Here is a 22,469-nt window from a genome sequence, read left to right on the forward strand (position 1 = left end):
TGCATAAGCGCACCAGTGTGCCTGGTGCCTGTCCTAATGTTCCCTTTTATTCATACCTATTTCCTGTATTCATAATCATGTTTATACTCATGTCTGTTATCCAATACATGCTTGACGGAATAAATAATAGAATAGAAATAAGAATAAGAATTATAATATGAATAGAAATAGAATAAGAATAGAATAGAAATAAAAATAAGAATAGAATAGAAATAAGAATTAGAATAGAATAGAATAGGAATAAGAATAGGAATAGGAATAGGAATAAGAATAGGATTAATATAGAATAGAATAGACCAGAATAGAATAGAATAGAATAGAATAGAAATCAGAATAAAATAGAAATCAGAATAGAATAGAAATCACAATAAGAATTAGAATTAGAATAAAAATCAGAATAGAATAGAATAGAATGAAAATAGTATGTAGAGTAGAATAGAATGGAATGGAATACAATGGAATGGAATAGAATAGAATAGAATTCTTTATTGGCCAAGTATGATTGGACACACAAGGAATTTGTCTTTGGTGCAGATAGATAGATAGATAGATAGATAGATATAGATGGATGGATGGATGGATGGATGGATGGATGGATGGATGGATGGATGGATGGATGGATGGATGATACAGCTATAGAGATATAGGTGAAACTCGAAAAATTAGAATATCGTGCAAAAGTTCATTTATTTCAGTAATGCAACTTAAAAGGTGAAACTAATATATGAGATAAGACTCATTACATGCAAAGCAAGGTAGTTCAAGCTGTGATTTGTCATAATTGTGATGATTATGGCTTACAGCTCATGAAAACCCCAAATCCACCATCTCAGAAAATTAGAATATCACATGCAATCAATAAAACAATAAAATTGTACATAGGACAATATCGGACCTCTGAAAAGTATAAGCAGGCATATGTACTCATATGGTTTGGGCCCCTTTTGCAGCAATTACTGCCTCAATGCGGCGTGGCATGGAAGCTATCAGCTTGTGGCCCTGCTGAGGTGTTATGGAAGACCAGGATGCTTCAATAGCGGCCTTCAGCTCTTCTGCATTGTTCGGTCTCATGTCGCTCATCTTTCTCTTGGCAATGCCCCATAGATTCTCTATGGGGTTCAGGTCAGGCGAGTTTGCTGGCCAATCAAGCACAGTATTCCCACCGTCATTGAACCAGGTTTTGGTGCTTTTGGCAAAAGTTGCTCTCATCAGAAAAGAGGACTTTGGACCACTGTGCTTCATTAAGACCAGGGTCAACACAGCCGTCTACCAGGAGATTTTGGAGCACTTCATGCTTCCTTCCGCAGACGAGCTTTATGGGGATGCTGACTTCATTTCCCAGCTGCCCACACTGCCAAAAGCACCAAAACCTGGTTCAATGAGTGTGGCCTCTCCCCTTTTCGGCTCCCCCACCTCACAGGCTGAGTTGAAAGCTGCTGCGTTCGCAGGAGTTGGCAGAAGCGGCTGCCCGCCTGGTCTACTAACGTGGCATCGCCAATTGCTGGATCCAGGGGAGGGAGGGAATTCAACTGGGACCGTCTCCTTCCAGCCTGAGCGCGCAGCCTTCCTGCAACTCTCCCCCAAATCTTGGGTGGCTTTTGATCGCCTCACACTCCCTGCACATCCTGCTCGATTTCTCAACCCGCGGTGGAGACCTTCCCGTGCAGGCGTAACGTGGGGACCTCCGTGCACGCGTCCCGGCCGCCTTAGAAGCATCTCCAGCCGACAGCAGCGTGGGGGGGGTCGGTCTTCTCCTCCGGCTCGTGTCCTCGCGCGTGCCCGACAAGCAGCAGCGGCGGCGGCAGCGGCAGCAGCAAGACGTGTTGGGAGGGGTCGCTCGCCCGACTGGCCCCCGGCCCGGCTGGGGAGGCTGAGCGGCGGTCAAAAGCTCGGGAAAGCAGCGCCCGGCCGGCGGCGCCCCTTCGGAGCCAGCCATGGATGTCCGCAGAGTGGCCAGCATCTCGGCGCAGCTGGAGGAAGCCAGCTCCAGCGGGGGTAGGGGGCTTCGGCCCGGAGCTGGGACTGGGGATGGGCAGGGCGGGGCAGGGCAGGGGAGGACGGGGTGCGAGAAACTGGCTGGTACCGTTCTGGTTTTTTTCCTTGCTAAGCCGCCACAAAAGAAGCCAACTTTACGCGCGGCGCTTTGCTTCGCGCCGCCTCGGTGGCAGCTCGGGGAGTAGGGGGCTTCGGCCTGGGGCTGGGCAGGGGTAGGGAGGACGGGATGCGAGAAACTGGCTGGTACCGTTCTGTTTTTCCCCCCTGTTAAGCCGCCATAAAAGAACCCAACTTTACGCGCGGCGCTCAGCGAGCTGCGCTTTGCGCTCGAATTAGGGCGAACTAAAGCGCGTTTTTTGGATGGGTGGGCGAGGCGGGCCAGTTTTGCCTTCCAGAGAGAAGCGGCGGGCAGCTCAACAAGCTTACATCCACCTCTGTCGCCTTTGGCGCCAGGATTTGCCCACTTCTTGGTGGCCAGGATGCTCTGGTGCCGTGAGAGGCGTTTATCCAGGCAGAGGGTAGGAGGGGGAAATGAGACTCCTTCTGCCACCCCGCTTCCCCATCGCTTCCTCTTTCTGGTAGTGGCAAAGTCGACCCCTCCCCTCCCCCCCCGTTGCAAGGGACGAGGAAGATGATGAGCCACCTGTGTGCATTCGGATGCCCCCCCCCTTTAAAAGTAGAAAGGCTGGCTGGTTTTGATTAGTGACAAGGAGCCCCAGTTTTAGCTGGGTGCACTTTTGAGCCAGCGCCCCTGGGGCCTGGAGGGCTGGCAGCGTCCTCTGAAAGAACTTCAGGAAATGTTTTCCATTCTTTCCTTCCGTGGAGGAGGGGAGATGGCAGGGGGGAGGGTGCAGGACATGTGGGAGCAGGTCTCCATTAGACCTTTGAGCCCCTGACTCTGGGCTGGGAGACTGGTGCGCGTCTCTCTCTCTCTCTCTCCTGCTCCGCAGGCAGGATGGAGAACTTTGGAGTTGCCACCTGTCACATGGGCTGCTGCCCAACCATAAGGGGTTAAATTTACAGCAAATGTTGAGCTTAAAAGCCCATCAAGGAAATAGGGAAACGAGGCCCTGTTTCCCGACCAAATCCCCAGGACTTGATTTGAAATAAATGAAGTGGGGATTAGAGCATTAGTTGTTTTAGTTTCCTGTGGCTTGTGGGTGCGCGGGAATCTTGCTGGTGGTATGGGGAAATTAGAGGATCGACCTCAAGCAACCTGCTTCATTAAGTACTATGTCCCAATGCAGGAGAACTTCATTTCACTCTTCGCGATGGGGGCAGCGGTGAATTTTTTCTGCTCCTTTGACATTCTAAGTGCGTGGACAGTTCCCAGAAAGTTGCAGTGGAAAACTTCGCACAGATATACTAAATTTATAAATTGAAGGAAGAACAATACAATGATAGGCCCATGGTTGTATAATCCAAAAGAGATAGAATAGAATTCATTATTGGCCAAGTGTGATTGGACACCCAAGGAATTTGTCCTTGGTGCAGATGCTCTCAGTGTACCTAAAGAAAAATAAAATAGAATGCATTCATCAAGAATCATACCACACTTAGTGATAGTCATAGGTTACTGATAAGCAGTCAAATCATTCTAGAAACCAAAACAATATAAATTGTAAAGATACAAGCAACATGGTTATAGTCATAAGTGGGAAGAGATAGGCACTAGGAAGTATGAGAATAATAATAATAATAATAGTAATGCAGTCTTAGTGAATTATTTGACAGTGTTGTGGGAATTATTTCTTTAGCAGAGTGATGGCGTTCGGGGGAAAACTGTCCTTGTGTCTAGTTGTTCTTGTGTGCAATGCTCTATAGTGTCGTTTTGAGGGTAGGAGCTGAAACAATTTACGTGCAGGATGCCAGGGGTCTGTAGATATTTTCTTTTTGACTCGAGCAGATCCTCAACGGAAGGCAGGCTGGTAGCAACTGTTTTTCTGCAGTTCTGATTCTCCTCTGAAGTCCATGTCTCTCTTGTTGGGTTGCAGAGCCAAACCAGACAGTTATGGAGGTGCAGATGACAGAAATAATAATGATGATGATGATGATGATGATGATGATGATGATGATGATATTAAGATAATGTTAAGAGCCAAGGTGGCGCAGTGGTTAAATGCAGCACTGCAGGCTACTGCTAGATCAGCAGGTCAGCGGTTCAAATCTCACCGGCTCAGGGTTGACTCAGCCTTCCATCCTTCCGAGTTGGGTAAAATGAGGACCCAGATTGTTGGGGGCAATATGCTGACTCTCTGTAAAACCGCTTAGAGAGGCCTGAAAGGCCTATGAAGCGGTATATAAGTCTACTGCTATTGCTATTGCTAATAACAATGCTGCCTTCCCTGTTTTACTCAACTGTCAGGGTGTGAAGACACAGTTTTTGACTTCCACACCAAAGGAAAAAAAACATTTCTGTAAGCTAGGATACTCTTTGCAAACACACACCTCACAACAGGCAGAAGGTCTGTGATGCCCAAAGATTTAAGATTTAAGAAGACATTAATGAGCGAAGAAAAGGACCAGCAATTCACTAAGGATTGGACAGGAATCTCAGTCAAAGAAAGGGTGAAGTTTCACCCTGTGTCCCTTCTCTCTGGATCAGGAGTCTCCAACCTTGGCAACTTTAAAGTCCTCCATGCTTAAAGTTGCCAAGGTTGGAGACCCCTCCTCTTGATGGTTCCTTGGCTGTCTGAGAAGAACTTGTAGGAAGAGAATGGCTGTAGAAATCACACACATATGAAACTGGAATTATTTCTATTGGGAATACCTACCAGGAAATAGGACAAAACCCCCCGCAATATTTAATTATACATATCATAACAGCAGCAAGAATAACATATGCACAAAAATGGAAGAATAATAATATTCCAACAGAGGGGAATGTTATAATGAAAGTGTTAAGAGTGTGCAGAGATGGACAAACTCACAAAAGAAATAAAAGAATATTATAGGGTATGGAATGAGTGGTGCAAATGGCTAGAGGAGAGATGTAAAGCTTAAGGAAAGACTACATGAAGAAGATAGAGGAGTTAGAAATGAGCAATGGATAGGTAGAGATGAATAAGCGTGTATAAATGGAAAGAAGGATTTTAAATTAAGGAATGTATATAATAGTATCATACATTTAAAGTCACAACCCCTGGTATGCCCAAGTATGGGAGGAAGGTCACACTTCCACTCTCTGTCTTCGGCTCGTCACAAGAGACCATCCAGACAGAAACCCAATATTTTTTACTGTTGCCTTTTTGTTACATTTGTTATATTTATGCTGATAAATAAATAAAGGGAGACTAGTATAGATCTATTTCAAGCTATTTAGCTCTCATCAGCTAGCCATACCCTATGTTGGGAATCGAACCTGTGCTCTATTGCCTCTCAGGCAGATGTGTCAACCATCATGGCTGATAAGGAGTCGAGCTCTGTAGCTCAATGGTTAACACATCTGCCTGAGAGGCAATAGAGCACAGGTTCGATTCCCAAACATGGGTATGGCTAGCTGATGAGAGCTAAATAGCTTGAAATAGATCTATACTAGTCTCCCTTTATTTATTTATCAGCATAAATATAACAATAGTATCTATGTATACACAAAGATAAACTGAAATATGGGGGGAGAAGTACATTTACAATGGATGTATACCGAGGTGGAAATGTTGTACAGAAGGAAATTGCAAAAAAAAAAAGTCTTTTTTAAAAAACTGTTTAATACAAATATTTTTTTTAAAAAAAAGGAGAAGTCACACCCCTGTTGCTGCTGCTTACACAAGCAGCCTTTGGCTACAACGTCAGACTAAAATACAGCTTTTGCACAAAGAATTAATCTTTGCCAACAAAAAAAGAAAAAATCAGCTTGCAAGCGGTTATTTTTCTGTCTGGTGCTAATGTAAGGGATGCGTCCGTTGGCCTTCATGTCAAGAGGTATAAAAAAGACCAGGGGATTTGCAAAGCTTGCTAGCCGTGCCCTTAGAAATGAGACAAAATACATTTAGTTCAGCATTTCACAGACCGTGCAACTTCTAAGAGGCGTAGAATTCAACTCTCTCGTGCTTCAGTATTTCCCAAATGGCCATGTGAGCTGGGGGATTCTGCAACTTGAAGTCCACCTGTCTTAAAGTTGCCACGTTTGAGAAACTCTGATTTAAACTCTGAAAAAAAAACCCATGAATCCATTCCTGCCCCGAGAATCCATTTGATTGATGCTGAATGTTTCTGGGGGCTTAAGATGCAGCATTATTGAATGTTGGTTCAACCCCGTGTAGGGACGTTGGATTTGTAAAAAAAGCCACCCTAATAAATTGAATTGTTACATCCTTCCTTTGGTCTCTGAGCACAAAATGAAACAGAGCAATGACGTTTTATACGTTTCCCTGAGCATCTGTTTTTGGAATCCTAAAGGAAAAAAGCTTCTCTCCAGATATGTAAAGCCTGGTTCTCTAATATTGCTTTAAGTTAACGTTCTTCAATTATTGTTAAGATTGCAACTTGGATTAACTGTCACTTTTTTGCTGTCCTTAATGTCCTTCACATTAGGGACAGCAAAAATGACAGTTAATCCAAGTTTTTTTTGCTGTCCCTGATGTCCTTCACAAGGGGCACGGTGGCTCAGTGGCTAAGACGCTGAGCTTGTCGATCAGAAAGGTCGGAAGTACGGCGGTTCGAATCCCTAGCGCCGCGTAACAGAGTGAGCTCCCGTTCCTTGCCCCAGCTTCTGCCAACCTAGCAGTTCGAAAGCCCGTAAAAAAATGCAAGTAGAAAAATAGGAACCACCTTTGGTGGGAAGGGAACAGCCTTCCGTGAACCTTCGGCGTTGAGTCATGCCAGCCACATGACCATGGAGACGTCTTCGGACAGCGCTGGCTCTTCGGCTTTGAAATGGAGACGAGCACCATCCCCTGGAGTTGGGAACAGCTAGCACGTATGTGCAGGTGGGGGGAACCTTCGCCTAATGTCCTTCACAATGATGAACTATGCAAGCATAGTTGAGTGGGGTAGAAAACTGAGGTACTGGTTGAAGCCAAGAAACAGAGAAAATGGTGATTGTATGTTCATTGTATCTGGAGCTCCCATGAACATCTGTGGCAGGTGTTCTGTATAGGTCTCTTTCTCCACAAAGCCACAGCCATGAATCTATTCCCAAAATGTTCTCGTCCTTTACTAACCTTTGTGGAAAGCTTTAAAAGCTAATTCTCCAGGCCAGGCTACTTAAACACCCCCTTCGTGTTTGCAATAACATTATTTTATTTTATTTTATTTTTAACTAAGACCATCTGTTTCACAACTTTGGCTCACCCCTCCCATTAAATCCAAAGGTATTAAAAAAAAATTGCTGTGATAGTGCGTAGTCATATTTCTCACACGGTTCTTCCTCCTTGCAATGTGCTTTTCAGTTTTTTTCCAGCTTTAAAGGCATTTTTAAGAAAAAGAAAAAAATAGAAATGAAACGAAGGCATATTTGCTTGAAAGTTGGGCTAAAAATGTTGCTAGAACCATGGTGTGATGATCTTTTGGGTCTCTTATCATTTGTTTTTGTTTCTCCTAAAGTTTTGGCCAGGGTGGGAGCGGATTTTTTTCCCCGATTGGCTTAAATAAATTTGACATGAAATTTCATATCAAAGATTGAGCATAGAGGAATGTTGGTACGGTGGATACATAATGCACAAACGTGATTAGATTTTTGGAAAGTTGTTTTCCACGACTGTAAGTGAATAAGGTTGAATCTATTTTTATTTAATATTTTCTTTTCTTTTTATAAATTTTTATTTTAAACACATCAACACGTCAACAGAAACAAACACATAACTTAAAAACAATATAGGAACAATAAGTTCCATCGTATATCATACAGCAGTTCCAAATCGGTTTCTTTGCAGTTAGTGTTTTCCCTTCTATACATTTCTATCTTGCATTCATAATCTCCTTGTTCGTTATCCATTTTTATGTACAATTCTTTATTTATTTGTACTTATCTACTTATGACCAAATATTATTTACCTATATTGTGCTTTATATTTTTACTGTCATTTATTCTCTTACATACAGTTATAGGTATACATTCACATAGTTATTCTTTTTCTTTGCCATTCTTATATTATTATTATTCCATTTAAGAGGTTATAAGGTATAGTTTGGAATGCTTTGTTTACCATCCTTCGCGCCTGCTATGACACCACCTTATTTAATATTTTCATAAGCAACATACAATAATTAATATGCTCTCATACCCCAAATTCTTTGCAGCAATAATAATATCCATGTAGAACAGAATTTAATTCACCTGAGAGATTATCTTAATCTGGGAATCCAGGACTTGATGCTAAAATGTATTTAAAACATTTGAAAGATACGTTGAAGTTCCCCACTGATTAAAGATGAGCAAGTACAGAGTTATCTTCTTAGTCATCTTTATTTTCCCTATGTTGGGGCAGCACATTTCTCTCTGCCATTGGATCTCGCCGGTGGTCTTAAGTGCTAAAAGTTTTTTTCTGTATGGGGCTTTAGACTCTGGGTGGATCAATTCTATGACTTGTTATCAAGGTTGCTCCCAGAAGGAAATGCTCGGCACGAAAACTCAGGTGATGAGAAGAACCCGACTAATATGGCTTCGCATCTGCGCAAAACAGAAGTGGGAGTTTTTCCTTGTCTCCAGCGTTGCGTTGATTCTTTCTAACCGTGCTTGAATTCAACAATATTTTTCCTGATTCAAATTTCTCCTCTGAGATCTTCTTGCAGAGTTCAGTTTCAAAAGAGCTGCATCCCTCTCAATAGTGTCCGAGTGCTGATACCTGTAGTAGCTTGGGGGAAGGGAGATACAGATTTATTCCTAGATCAGGGGGATTCATAATCCAATCACAGCTTTTGGGGTAAATGGTAGAATTGTAGAAACTGGAGAGAAAGGCAGGATAATATATTAGGGAATAGGCTGACAGTGGTGAGGGAATTAGTTGTTTAGCAGAGTGGTGGCATTGGGAGAAAAACTGTCCTTGTGTCTAGTTGTTCTGGTGTGCAGTGCCCTATAGCATCATTTTGAGGATAGGAGTTGAAACAATTGATGTCCAGGATGTGAGGGGTCTGTAGATATTTTCACGGCCCTCTTTTTGACTCATGCAGGTCCTCAATGGAAGGCAGGTTGGTAGCCATTGTTTTTTTTCTGGAGTTCTGATTCTCCTCTGAAGCCTCTGTCTGTCTTGTTGGGTTGCAGAGCCCAACCAGACAGTGATGGAGATGCAGATGACAGAATCAATCCTTCCTCTGTAGAACAGAATCAGCAGCTCCTTGGACAGTTTGAGCTTCCTGAGTTGGTGCAGAAAGAACATTCTTTGTTGTGCTTTCTTTGAAGAAGTTTTTGATGCCAAATTTGATGACAAATAGAATGTCTATTTGATGTCTATTTGTCATCAAATAGAGAGTCTAATGAATGTCTGTTTGTTGACAAATAGACATTCCGGAGATTAATATGGGTGATCAAGTGTGCAACATCTGGGGTTTTACTGTCAGTGCCCATCTGTCTGATAACTTGTTCCTTGAAGGCCTGAAATCCAGAAACCCAGGAGATGATGTTGCATGATCCCAACATGTTTTCTGGATCGCCAGAAAAGCTAATGATGCTCTCTTGGTACAAGGGGGCAGGAAGGAAAACGCTCCGGAAGCCAGAGATTCAACATGGGTGAAGGCAAATCTATGCATCCCTGGATCCAATCTTTGAAAAAAAAAAGTCCAGAGAAGAGCAACTAGGATGATTAAAGGCCTGGAGACTAAAACGCATGAAGAACAGTTGCAGGATTTGGGCATGGCCGGTCTAGAGAAAAGGAGGACTAGGGGGGACATGACACCAGCCTTCCAATATTTGGGCCGAGGTGGCGCAGTGGTTAGGGTGCAGTACTGCAGGCCACTTCAGCTGACTGTTATCTGCAGTTCAGCGGTTCTAATCTCACCGGCTCAAGGTTGACTCAGCCTTCCATCCTTCCGAGGTGGGTGAAATGAGGACCCGGATTGTTGGGGGCGATATGCTGACTCTGTAAACTGCTTAGAGAGGGCTGAAAGCCCTATGAAGCGGTATATAAGTCTAACTGCTATTGCTAGTATTTGAGGGGCTGCCACAAAGAAGGGGTCAAACTATTCTCCAAAGCGCCAGAAGGCAAGACAAGAAACCATGGATAGAAACTAAGAAAGGAGAGAAGAGTTTTAGAATTAAGGAGAACTTTCTTGACAGTGAAAACAATGAATCATTAAAACAGTTTGCCTTCAGTGGGAGCTTCATCACTGGAGGCTTTCAAGAAGAGATTGGACAGAAGTGTTAGGAGTTGTTTATTGTTTCTTTTTTTTTTAACTGCACAGTATTTAAGTGATTGTATAAAGGAAAATGAAAATGTAATAAAAGAATCTTTGATGAAGAAGAGATTGGACACCAATTTGTCTGAAATGGTCTAGAGTCTCCTGCTTGAGCAAGGGGTTGGACTAGAAGACCTCCAAGGTCCCTTCCAGCTCTATTCTCCTTGACCTCTGCCCAGTATTTTTGTAAGGAATTTGCAGAGGCCATAAATGTGAGGCAGGCAAGCGTTTTTTTTTTTAATTCCCCAGGCTCAGTGATGAAGCTGAAACTATTGGACAAAAAGAAAAAATAAAATAAAACAACACAACCTCTTTTGCATATCCTCCAGATGAAGTTGACGCATTCCATGTTTTTCGCAATCAGTGTAACAGCGGAGGTCAGCAAAACTAGAGAGCGGGGTTTATAGCTCGCCGAGCAAATAGCAGCTTCTGGCTGTGGTGGTTATTTCTGTACCCCCCACCCCACCCCCAGTAAATAATCAAAACCACCCCCAGCCTGAAAAAAAAATAATGAGACCACACAGAAAATGAAAACGGTGCCTGCATTTTCCTTCTTTCTTTCTGCTTCATTTCAATGCCAACCAATGGAATAAGGCAGTGTTTCTCAACCTTGGCCACTTGAAGATGTCCGGACTTCAACTCCCAGAATTCCCCAGCCAGCATTCGCTGGCTGGGGAATTCTGGGAGTTGAAGTCCGGACATCTTCAAGTGGCCAAGGTTGAGAAACACTGGAATAAGGGAAGGTGAACTGGGCCAGTGGTTCCACTTCCTTCTTTGTGATGTGGCGACTTCCTTCTCGCCATTGTGCTTTGTTTATGACTTGGGACAGGTAGCCTTTAGGGCAGGTGGCCTGCAAAAGTGGCGTAATCCATTCCAACCAACCCCTACCCGTGTTAACCATTCAAACAAGCTTTTGAATGCACCTGGTTTTGTGCCTGTAAGTCTTCCTTTTCAATTCGGTTGTAAATATTGGCAGGTACATACAGCTGTTAATCGTAAGAACTTGGGCAATTTTTAAACATATGTTATAGCAATAGCAGTAGACTTATATACCGCTTCATAGGGCTTTCAGCCCTCTCTAAGCAGTTTACAGAGAGTCAGCATATTGCCCCCAACAATCTGGGTCCTCATTTTACCCACCTCGGAAGGATGGAAGGCTGAGTCAACCCTGAGCCGGTGAGATTTGAACCGCTGAACTGCTGATCTAGCAGTAGCCTGCAGTGCTGCATTTAACCACTGCGCCACCTTGGCTCTGTTCTTGAAACTTGGCTTTTATGTTTAGAATTTAATTATGTTTGCATAACTGGGGCTGGAGAAGACTCCTGCATTGAGTCCCTTGGACTGCAAAGCCATCCAACCGGTCAGCCCTGGAGGAGATCCATCCTGGCTGCTCTTTAGAAGGCCAGATCCTGAAGAGGAAACTCAAATCCTTTGGCCACCTGATGAGAAGGAAGAAGGACTCCCTGGAGAAGAGCCTCATGCTGGGAACGATGGAGGGCAGAAGAAGAAGAAGGGGACGGCAGAGAAGGAGGTGGATGGATGGAGTCACCGAAGCAGCAGGCCTGAGCTTCAATGGACTCCAGAGGATGGGAGAGGACAGGGAGGCCTGGAGGAACGTGGTCCATGGGGTTGTGATGGGTTGGACACAACTTTGCAACTAACAACAACAAGTATAAAGCTGGACAAAGAGGCCATAATTAAAATTAGTCAAAAGAAGGATGTAATTTGCATGCCTGCAAATGACTTTAATGTCTGGTTTAGGGAATAGCGCAGAGGCTTCTACAATATCTGATTCCCCAGATTTTTGTTTGAGGATACTATTTCAACATGTTTTAAAACTTCTGCAGAGTGATAGAATGATTAATTATAGACCTTAAAAAACACAATAAACTGCGATGAGAAGAGGAGATTGGGTGCAAGCCTCCTATTTTTAATTTAATTGCAGATTCTCCTTTTGTCTTGTTTGAGAGAAAAGGGATTAATTTTAAGAAATGCTATAATTCGTTTGAACAAGACAAACTTACCTCCCAGTTTCTTTAAAGAGCTGTGGTGGCACAGTGGTTAGAATGCAGTGTTGCAGGCTAACTCTGTCGACTGCCAGCAGTTCGATCCAGACTGGCTCAAGTTTGACTCAGCCTTCTGTCCATGCGAGGTCAGTAAAATGAGGACCCAGATTGTTGGGGGAGCAAGAGGCTGGCCCCGTAATCCACATAGAGAAGTCTGTAAAGCAATTTATTTTGAAATGCATGAAAAATACAGACCTCAACACTCATTTTCTTATTTGTCCCCGTAGAATTTTTTCTAATTTTCTTCTCTAGCATCACCTAGGGGGAAATGCCAGGCCCAGTTAGTTAAATCCATTTTCCTGAATTTCTTTCCCTCCAGCTACCTCCAGGCTATAAGATCCTAAGGTGTAAAAAATATATTTAAACACTGAAGTTATTTAATCACTTTGAGATCTAATTGGAGATTTAAAGAAGCCAGCTAATAATTAACTAACTATAATAACTGACCAGAAAGCAGAATGAATGTTTGCTTTAAACAAAAATCAGTTTTTTTCCACTGATAGAGAGTACAGCTCTCTCTTTTTGCATCCCAATCTATACTGTGGGATTAAATTTTAGCTGTAAATTATAGAAGAAAACTTTTGCCCTGAATAATTTTGCCACAAGGGGTTTTCTGGCAGTGTTATAAATAGTGGAGAAATGTTGAAGTGAGCGGTTCTTTTTTCCTTCAAAAAATGGGGAAAAGATTTCTAGCTAGTAACCCTCTCCTTCAGAACTGAGCCCTTCTCGGATACGTTCTCCATTTTCGTGTCTCAGCTGAAGTTTAAAAAACGTATTAAGAAACTTAACAATGTGATTCTTGTTCATGTTTAAACAGTATTCAAGCTACTAACACCAGCCAAGGGTTTACAGAAGCTCACCATCGAGGGTCAAAAGTCTGTGTTTAGTTACTCAGAAATAAGTTGTAATGTGGTACATTACAATTAATCATCTAGCCATTGATTTTAGCGGATCCACTTTAAGAAGAGTTAACAGAGGCTCAGTGGTTAGAGAGGCTGCGTTTTCAAAATCCGAGAACCAGCGACAGGGTGAGCTCCTGCTCCTTCCTGGCTAGCAGTACAAAAATACGCAAATCTGCGAGTAGGTGAATAGGTACCACTTTGGAGGGAAGGTGACAGTGCTCCGTTCCCCTTGGTATGTTGTTGCCCACATAATCACAGAAGAATCAGAATGAGCCGAGGTGGCGCAGTGGTTAAGGTGCAGTACTGTAGGCCACTTCAAATGACTGTTATCTGCAGTTCAGCGGTTCAAATCTCACCGGCTCAAGGTTGACTCAGCCTTCCATCCTTCCGAGGTGGGTGAAATGAGGACCCAGACTGTGGGGGCGATATGCTGACTCTGTAAACCGCTTAGAGAGGGCTGAAAGCCCTATGAAGCGGTATATAAGTCTAATAAACAAACAAACAAACAAACAAACAAACAAATAAATAAAGTCTAACTGCTATTGCTATTGCTATTGCTATACAGAATAAAAGATTGGCTTGAAGAGATTACTGCCCATCGAATAGAACTAAAACTGGAACTATTTTTATTAGGAATAATTAAGGGAAAGTACGAGAAGAAGATCAAATATCTAATTCTACATATAACCATGGCAGCCATCCCGTGATCCCCCTTGTGGTGCCAGAGTCTGTGGAACACGTCGTATCTTCTCCTCCTGGGCCTACAGTTCAGGCCATTTCCTCCATCCAACTACGTTGCAGAACAAATTAAAACAAAGGCATCTCGTGCCAATGGTCACTTTAGAATGGCTGGAAGAAAAGGCACCCGGTGGCTCAGTGGCTCTGATGCTGAGCTTGTCGGTCAGAAAGGTCAGCAGTTTGGCGGTTCGAATCCCTAGCGCTGCGTAACGGAGTGAGCTCCCGTGGCTTGTCCCAGCTTCTGCCAACCTAGCAGTTTGAAAGCATGTAAAAATGCAAGTAGAAAAATAGGAACCACTAATTTTGATGGGAAGGGAACAGCGTTCCATGCGCCTTCGGCGTTGAGTCATGCCGGCCACATGACCACGGAGACGTCTTCGGACAGCGCTGGCTGTTCGGCTCTCTTCCTGTTTCTCCCATGCCCCCTTTAAACCTTTTACGTTATTTCCCTTCTTTTTTCTTAATCACTGTCCACCTGTGGGTTTTCTCTCAAGTCTACCCTGATTTCCGAGTTGTTCTTTTCTTCTGGCAGCTCTGCGCATGCGCACACTGGGAAGAGGCTCCAGCTGTTCTTCTGCCCCACTGATGTCTGACTCCGAAGGCAGCTGAGAACTGTCAGACGTCCTCAGCCCCCTCTCTGCCTCTGACACAGAGCCCTCAACAGAGCCTCCCCCAGACTCCAGGACTGGCCCAGGTTCCTCCCCAACCTCCTCCACTGGCCACTGGTGGGCCAGAACAAATATGTCCAGAGCCATACCAGTGCAACACATTTGCTGGTGTGCGAAATGAGAAAAATATCTAAACTGTCCTTCGACTAAATAGAGAGATGGAGAGCAAAGGACAGAGTTCCCAGGAACGTTAATATCAATATAGTCCAAGCCGAAAGCATAATGGAAAGATCACAGAGAGGGAGAGAGAGAGAGAGATAGAGAGAGAGGGAGAGTGAGAGAGGGAGAGATTCAGCAGGTGAGACTTACAAATGGCTCCCAGTCACTGTAAACCGAGCCCTCTTCGGCAGGCGGCCCAAACAAACATTCGAAATGTGTTAGCAGGAATCCTTCCCATTGTGGAGCGTTCAGTGGAAACATTTATTCAGCATAAAAGCATTGTCTAACCTCTCCGTATGGCTCCCGTCGAGACCTCCACGGTGTTCGGAATTCACACAGCGCAGCTGTTCCACTTAGTTCAAACCGTGGCTCATTTTAGAAAGAAAAACCTTTCTTCCCCAATAAATTGGGATGTCCTCAGCTCAGCTTGGACTCCTTTGCTGGGTTAATGGCAGCGGGGAATATAGATTTTGGCCGTTTTGTATTCTGAATCAGCAATACACTCAAGTGGCCGGTTCCAAGCCCACTGGGGCCAGTTCTTATTAGCTGATGCTGCTGACTCCAAGGATTCTTAAAGCACTTTACTGATTAGGCAGTTTTATTAAGAATGTTTAGTTATTTATTTATCAAATTTTGAAAACGGCCATTTTCCCTCACAGAAGGACTCTGCTGGTGCCCAAATGAAAAATGAATGAATGTTAAAAAAGGGAATATAAAATTTAAAAAGAGACCAGGATGTCTAGCGGAGGCTAAGACATAGGAAGAACGGTTGTAGGAACTGGGTATGTCTCATTTAATGAAAAGAAGGAGGAGGGGAGACATGATAGCAGTCTTCCGATATCTCAGGGGCTGCCCCAAAGAAGAGGGGGGCTAGAGGAGGAGGAGGAGGAGGAGGAGGAGAATTTGAGGGGATGCCACAAGGAAGAGGGAGTCAAGCTATTCTCCAAAGCACCTGAGGGCAGGACAAGAAGCAATGGGTGGAAATTAATCAAGGAGAGAAGCAACTTAGAAATAAGGAGAAATTTCCTGACAGTGAGAACAATTAACCAGTGGAACAGAAATTGCCTCCAGACGTTGTGGATGCTCCAACACTGGAAGTTTTTAAGAAGATGTTGGGTAACCATTTGTCTGAAGTTGTGTAGAGTTTCCTGCCTAAGTAGGGGGTTGGACTAGAAGACCTCTAAGGTCCCTTTTAGCTCTATTATTCTGTATTCTGTATTCTGTAGTATTTTTCAAATGTGGCAATTCTGGCAATAACTCTGTTATTCCATTCTATTCTATGATTAAAATTCAAGGTTAAAAGTTAATTAAGAGGGGGGCTCCATCAGCTACCTGAAAGGCTAGTAAAGCAGCCTTTTGATTTTATATTTCAATTTTATTCAGCCACATCTTCAACTAATCATTACTATAATCAGGGCAGGGCATAAAAAAGACACAGTTTTTTGGAAAAACCCAACAAGTTTCAAAGTTATCGTGATGTCTTTTGGATGGATGGATGGATGGATGGCCAAAATGGAATATAATTAGGTTCTCATAATCTATTCCGATGTGTTGTGATTTTAATCCTCAGATATCCTGATTAGTATGCTGGTGAATAAAGTCTATTCGTTTTCTCTGATCTTTTGGCACACCGTGAACGAATTTGTAGATCCTTCAAATCTTTTGGGCTTATCTGTTAATGCTTCAGCTATTTTAAGTGAAGCTGATAACATCTCTAAAAAAGGGATTATCGTCAGATGAGCATAGATAGTTCTTCTCCCTGTCCCAATCCTTTCTTTCCACAGATCTTTTGCATCTTAACCATCAAAGAGTCAAAATGTCCGTCTTGGCAATGAAGATCTTGAATATTCTTGTCTTGTAACATGACGAAGCACAACAGTGGTTGAATAACAAATCTTGTTGTTAGAGATGGTTGAAGTCAGCGACTCTTTATAAGAAGGAAATTGCAGTTTATTTGCTACCTAAACTAAATCTAAACTAATCGAAGTCCATTCAAAACTCACTTAGGAAAGTGGGATCTACCTTTTTAATCAACTGATGTTCATCGAAGGATGTAAAGCCATCCACAATAACGAATCCCTCGAGGCTTAGATTTTTGCTGCCTATTGTTATCCCTCTCTATGGGGTTGTTTTTCCCATCTTTTCCCACCTCGCTTATGGTTTTCTTGAAAGGTGATTACATTTGCATTATATTTTTTAAAGCCAAACAAGCCTTTTACGTTTTAACTACATTTGCTAAGCTATTTGCGTTGAAATCCACAATTTTAATTGAATTGTTGGATAGTTCAACGAAAGATTTAATTAAATCTTAATTCATCTATTGACACGATAGCAAGTATTTATTGCTTTTCCTTATTTACAAGAAGCAATGGATGGAAACTAACCAAGGAGAGATGCAACCTAGAACTAAAGAGAAATTTGAGAACAATAAACAATGGAACAGAAGTTGCCTCCAAAGCTGGAGGTTTTTAAGACAAGGCTGGACAGTTATTTGTCTGAAATGGTAGAGGGTCTCCTGATTGAAGAAGGGGTTGGACTAGAAGACCCTCATAAAACCAATTTTATGTTTGCAATCTTTTACTTACTTTCCCACCAATTACTGTGGGGGGGGGGAAGAGAGAGAGAATTCATCTGTGTGATGAAAAGCACTTAGATAATAAGACCCAAATGTGTTTTTTTTCAAGGGGAAACTGGACTTTCTTTTTTGTTGAAGACATTTTGCTTCTCATCCAAAAAGCTTCTTCAGTTCTGGCTGGACTTTCTTTCTTTTTCCTTGAAGATGTTTTCCTTCTGATCCAAGAAGCTTCTTCAGTTCTGACTGAATGATGGCGAAGGGGAAGATCTGTGATTTTTACATTCTACCCAGCGCTCACAACCTGCTCTTAAAATCTCAGAAGGGTCCCTCTAAACAAAAATAGATTGGGGAATCTAATAGTTGGGCTAGGATGCTTCAGCATAGAGGTTGAGATATCCCACTCTAGATAATGAGGGTTTGACAAAGGGAAGAGGCAGATTAATTAGTGTTAGATAGTCCATTATGAAATCCCTGGCAAGGTCTGCTATAAATTTAGGCAGCCTTATCATCTCAACTGTGAGGACACGAAGAGCTTTTGACATGAGATTTATGCCTGAATTTTGATGAAGCTTTCAAACAGTTATAAAGTGGAAATTGAGCTGTCATTGAGGATAGGGGCTTTTGTTGAAATTACCACAAGAATATATTTGAGGCCTTGATTCTTGATTTGAGTCCAGGCTCCGAAAATCTTGTAATGAATGCAGCACCTACAATTTACATATGTGATAACCGAAAAAAATGGAAGGATTATTAGAGAGAGAGAGAGAGAGAGCACCTCCTGTGGCTCTCAGCTCCCTCGCCAGAAGAAATCGTCTCAATCATGAATTTCGGGTTTTTTTTGAAGGGGGGGGCAAAATCAGGCCTGATTGCGTTTTTCGCTCTTCCTTAAGGCGCAGAGAATTTTGTTGCACTACTAAATGGGGCCAAACCAAGAAGGAGAGTTTTAAACTGCGTGCAGGCGTGGCGTAAAAAGAGAGAGCGGGTGAAATTTAATAAAGTGCCTTGTAACAGGAGGAAGTTTCCCATTAATGAATTCAAGTGGAAAAATAATAGCAACAAGATCATCAGCATTAACAGATTAACAGACTTGGAAGGGACCTTGTAGGTCATCTAGTCCAACCCTCCCCCCTTCCCAAGCAGGAGACCCTACACCATCTCTGACAGAGGGCAGCCCAGTCTCCTCTTGAAAGCTTCCAGGGATGAGGCTCCCACAACTTCCAATGGCAACTTCTGTTCCATGGGTTGATTGGTCTCCCTGTCAGGAAATTCCTCCTTATTTCTAGGTTGAATCTCTCCTTGGTCAGCTTCCATCCATTGTTCCTTGTCTGGTCTTCAGGGGCTTTGGAAAACAGGATGACCCCCCCTCCTCTCTGTGGCAGCCCCTCAAATATTGGAAGGCTGCTATCGTGTCTCTCCTGGTCCTTCTCTTTCCCTAGACCAGCCATGCCCAGTTCCTGCAACCGTCCATCATATGTTTGAGCCTCCGGTCCCCTCATCATCCCTCTCACAGTTACTGCTATTAAGCCTGGTTCCACCCAGTCTCTACATATACTTCTGGTCATCAGAAGGAGCAAGACCTCTAGAAAGCATTTCAATACAAAGGCTGTGCTTATGTGACATGGACTCTTGATCTTCAGCTGAGCATCCTCCTCATCCTCCTCATTCCAGGCATGGTCTCTCCACTGCAGGTGAAGGCCTCTTCCACCTGTTTCCAACAAAGATGGTTCTGAACCTTCTTTTGTCAATTTGGGCCCACCATATTTGCTGATGTGGTCGCTCCGTCTTGTTTTCTTAGGTTGAATATGTACACTCTGATGTACGGTAGATGTGGGTTCTATGATGCTTCACTTCTACTTAAAAACCCAAACATTACATGCTGTTTTATTGGATTGTTGTTGGTTTGATGGTTTGTTGTTGGTTTATTGGATTGTTGGTTTGTTGGATTGTTGTGGTTTGTTGGTTTGTTGTTGGTTTGTTGGATTGTTGTTGGATTGTTGATTTCTTGATGGTTTGTTGGATTGTTGTTGGTTTGTTGGATTGTTGTTGGTTTGTTGATTTGTTGTTGGTTTGTTGGTTTGTTGTTGGATTGTTGGTTTGTTGGTTTGTTGGTTTGTTGTTGGTTTGTTGGTTTGTTGTTGGGTTGTTGATTTCTTGATGGTTTGTTGGATTGTTGTTGGTTTGTTGGATTGTTGTTGGTTTGTTGATTTGTTGTTGGTTTGTTGGTTTGTTGTTGGATTGTTGGGTTGTTGTTGGATTGTTGGTTTGTTGTTGGTTTGTTGGTTTGTTGTTGGGTTATTGGATTGTAGTTGGTTTGTTGGTTTGTTGTTGGGTTGTTGGGTTGTTGTTGGGTTGTTGGTTTGTTGTTGGTTTGTTGGATTGTTGTTGGTTTGTTGCTGGTTTGTTGGTGGTGGAGCCTATTAACCTTGAAACAGTTCTACAAGAGCAAAATGGCCGCCTCCATGTCTTAGCTGAAGGAGCAGCCACAGGAAGATGCTATCACCACCCCTGATGAACCGATTTTCTCAGCATAAATGAATTCCATGAAGGACCAAGAGAGTTTCAGGGTTAAAGACAGAAGCAATTTTATTATCAGAGGGGAAAAATGGACTTGACACAGTTTCTCTTGTGAGAAATGACGAAGGGTGAGTCATGATGAAGCCACAAAGTCCTGGGGGAGAGAATTTTAGAGATAGGAGGTCAGCAAGATCTGAGTGTGGCATCAAGGCAAATATATGTCCTGGAAGCTTTCCCTTCAGTCCAATGCCAGCAGATGTTTGCCAATTCCTAATAAACGATAGACATTGCAGAGAATTTGCCAAGGTGGATGCGTGGTTGGCAAACACTGGAAGTCATTCAACCACGAACCCCTCTGGCCTTACGACCACCGAGCAGAGGAAGATACAGCACGGCACGGCCCGACTGGACTGAAGTCTTTCATAGGTTCTCTCGGGTGGTATTAATCAGGCCCATTAAATAATTATCAGGTCAACATAAGATTCAGTATATCTGTCTGCTGCAAGGCTGGTCCACAGGGCCCGGGATGCCTGCAGGGTGGCCTCCTGGAGAAGCAAACCTTATGCGACCCAGTGGGGCTTATTAACAATTTCATTAAAAAAAACACCGATTGTTTTAGAAGATCATCTTTTACTGTTGTCTTTCTGAATTATGAATGCACGTCGGTACGTTAGTTTAAAGGCTGCGGTAAAGTTGCTTTGACTATAAATAAATCTGAAGCAGATCTGAACATGGCATACGGAAGGTTGATAGCCTTCTTCTCTCCTTTCCTTCTCTTTCCTTCCCTTTCTCCTTTTTTATCTTCCTTTCCTTTTCATTCCATCACTTCCCTTTCTCCTTCTTTTATCTTCCACCCCTTTCTCCTTCTTTTACCTTCCTTTCCTTCCCCTTCTTTTATCTTTCTTCCCTTCCCTTTCTTCTTTTTTATCTTCCTTCCCTTCCCCTTCTCCGTCTTTCCTTTCCTTTCCTTTACTTCCCTTTCTCCTTCTTTTATCTTCTTTCCCTTCCCTTCCCCTTCTCCTTCTTTCCTTTCTTTTCCTTCCCTTCCCTTCTCCTTCTCCTTCTTTTACCTTCCTTTCCTTCCCCTTCTTTTACCTTCCTTTGCTTTCCTCCCCTCCTCTCCTCTCCCCTTCTCCTTCTTTCCTTTCTTTTCCTTCCCTTCTCCTTCTCCTTCTTTTACCTTCCTTTCCTTTCCTTCCCCTTCTTTTACCTTCCTTTTATTTCCTCCCCTCCTCTCCCCTTCCCTTTCTCCTTCTTTTACCTTCCTTTGCTTTCCTCCCCTCCTCTCCCCTTCCCCTTCTCCTTCTTTCCTTTCTTTTCCTTCCCTTCTCCTTCTCCTTCTTTTACCTTCCTTTCCTTTCCTTCCCCTTCTTTTACCTTCCTTTTTTTCCTCCCCTCCTCTCCCCTTCCCTTTCTCCTTCTTTTATCTTTCTTCCCTTCCCTTCCCAGATTCCTATTGTTTCTTCTTGTACAATACTTCTGTAAGATATCATTACCCCAACAGTTGGAAAGTAGAGCATCCTTTGCAAATAAAGACCTCTTTTATCAGCGTTGCTCAGGTTGGGAAGCTTAACACCTGAACATCCCTGAGCGCATTGATGTATTTGTTTGTTCCAGCAGCTGCCTCAGGTTTTTCTCGGTTTGTAGATAAATTATTCAGGTTTGTCAAGGGAAATATCCTTTGTAGTCAGCTGAAAATAGATCATATTTTCACAAGATCAAATATTTTGGTCTTCAAAGAGGTATTCCAAATAGCTAGTAAATACAATGCTACAATGCTACAATGATAAGACACATACACACCCATTGGGTTTGATACTAATATTAAACCTGGCTGAATAAAAGGCACTGGCATATAATTTCAATTAATGATCTTGATTTGCTAATACAATTTCAACCGAGATCTTGGAAAATACTGAGAGTGATCTTCGTGTCACTGTTCTTTATTGCCTCCCCTCCTCGGTTAAGTAAATCACCGCATTTCTAAAGCTGACATAAATATTGCACTTCTAAATACAAACGGCACGATTCAAGGCAATTAACCACTTCCTTATTCAGGAAAGTTACAAATACGTATTTAAATTTTGAATTATTGAAGCCTTCGGTCTTCGACCAAATGAGCAATTAACAAGCATCTTGATTAGATCCAGGATATCAACACGTTAAGAATACGTTGTATATTTGATATTGCATGTTCCAACAGCAGAGAGAACTAAGGGCTTGGTGGCTCAATGGCTAAGTCGCTGAGTTGGCATTTGGAAGATATCGGCCTGGCAGCTCTCCAAGCCTGATAAAAGTCTCTGGTTGTGAAATCTCACGAAAGACTGTTGGCCGGGACTTAATGTGAACGAGAGGAATTCACATTAGCTTAATAAAAAGGGGTTTTGTCAGGACAAGGACAATTCGCGATTTTGTGAAGCCCTGGTTGAGAACACACCCTGAGAATATATCTGCTGAACAAAACTCTGTGTTGGCGACAGGAAGGGCATCTGGCCACCATAACGCACCGCTAGCTCCATTC

General features: G+C 43.0%; 1 protein-coding gene across 1 annotated transcript in view; it reads left to right on the top strand.

Annotated features, from left to right (window-relative positions):
- The first annotated feature begins 1,500 nt into the window (after positions 1-1,500).
- The window catches only part of KCNIP4 (potassium voltage-gated channel interacting protein 4), a 231,698-nt gene continuing 210,729 nt past the window's right edge, over positions 1,501-22,469 (top strand). Inside the window, exon 1 of the mRNA XM_087724906.1 lies at positions 1,501-1,995. The gene's annotated coding sequence lies outside the window, so the exon portion shown is untranslated. The remainder of the gene's footprint in view (positions 1,996-22,469) is intronic.

Source organism: Thamnophis sirtalis, unplaced genomic scaffold, assembly GCF_051295495.1.
Source record: "Thamnophis sirtalis isolate CommonGarterSnake01/CBP01778 unplaced genomic scaffold, rThaSir2_p1.2 scaffold_10, whole genome shotgun sequence".
NCBI classification, from domain to species: Eukaryota; Metazoa; Chordata; class Lepidosauria; order Squamata; family Natricidae; genus Thamnophis; species Thamnophis sirtalis.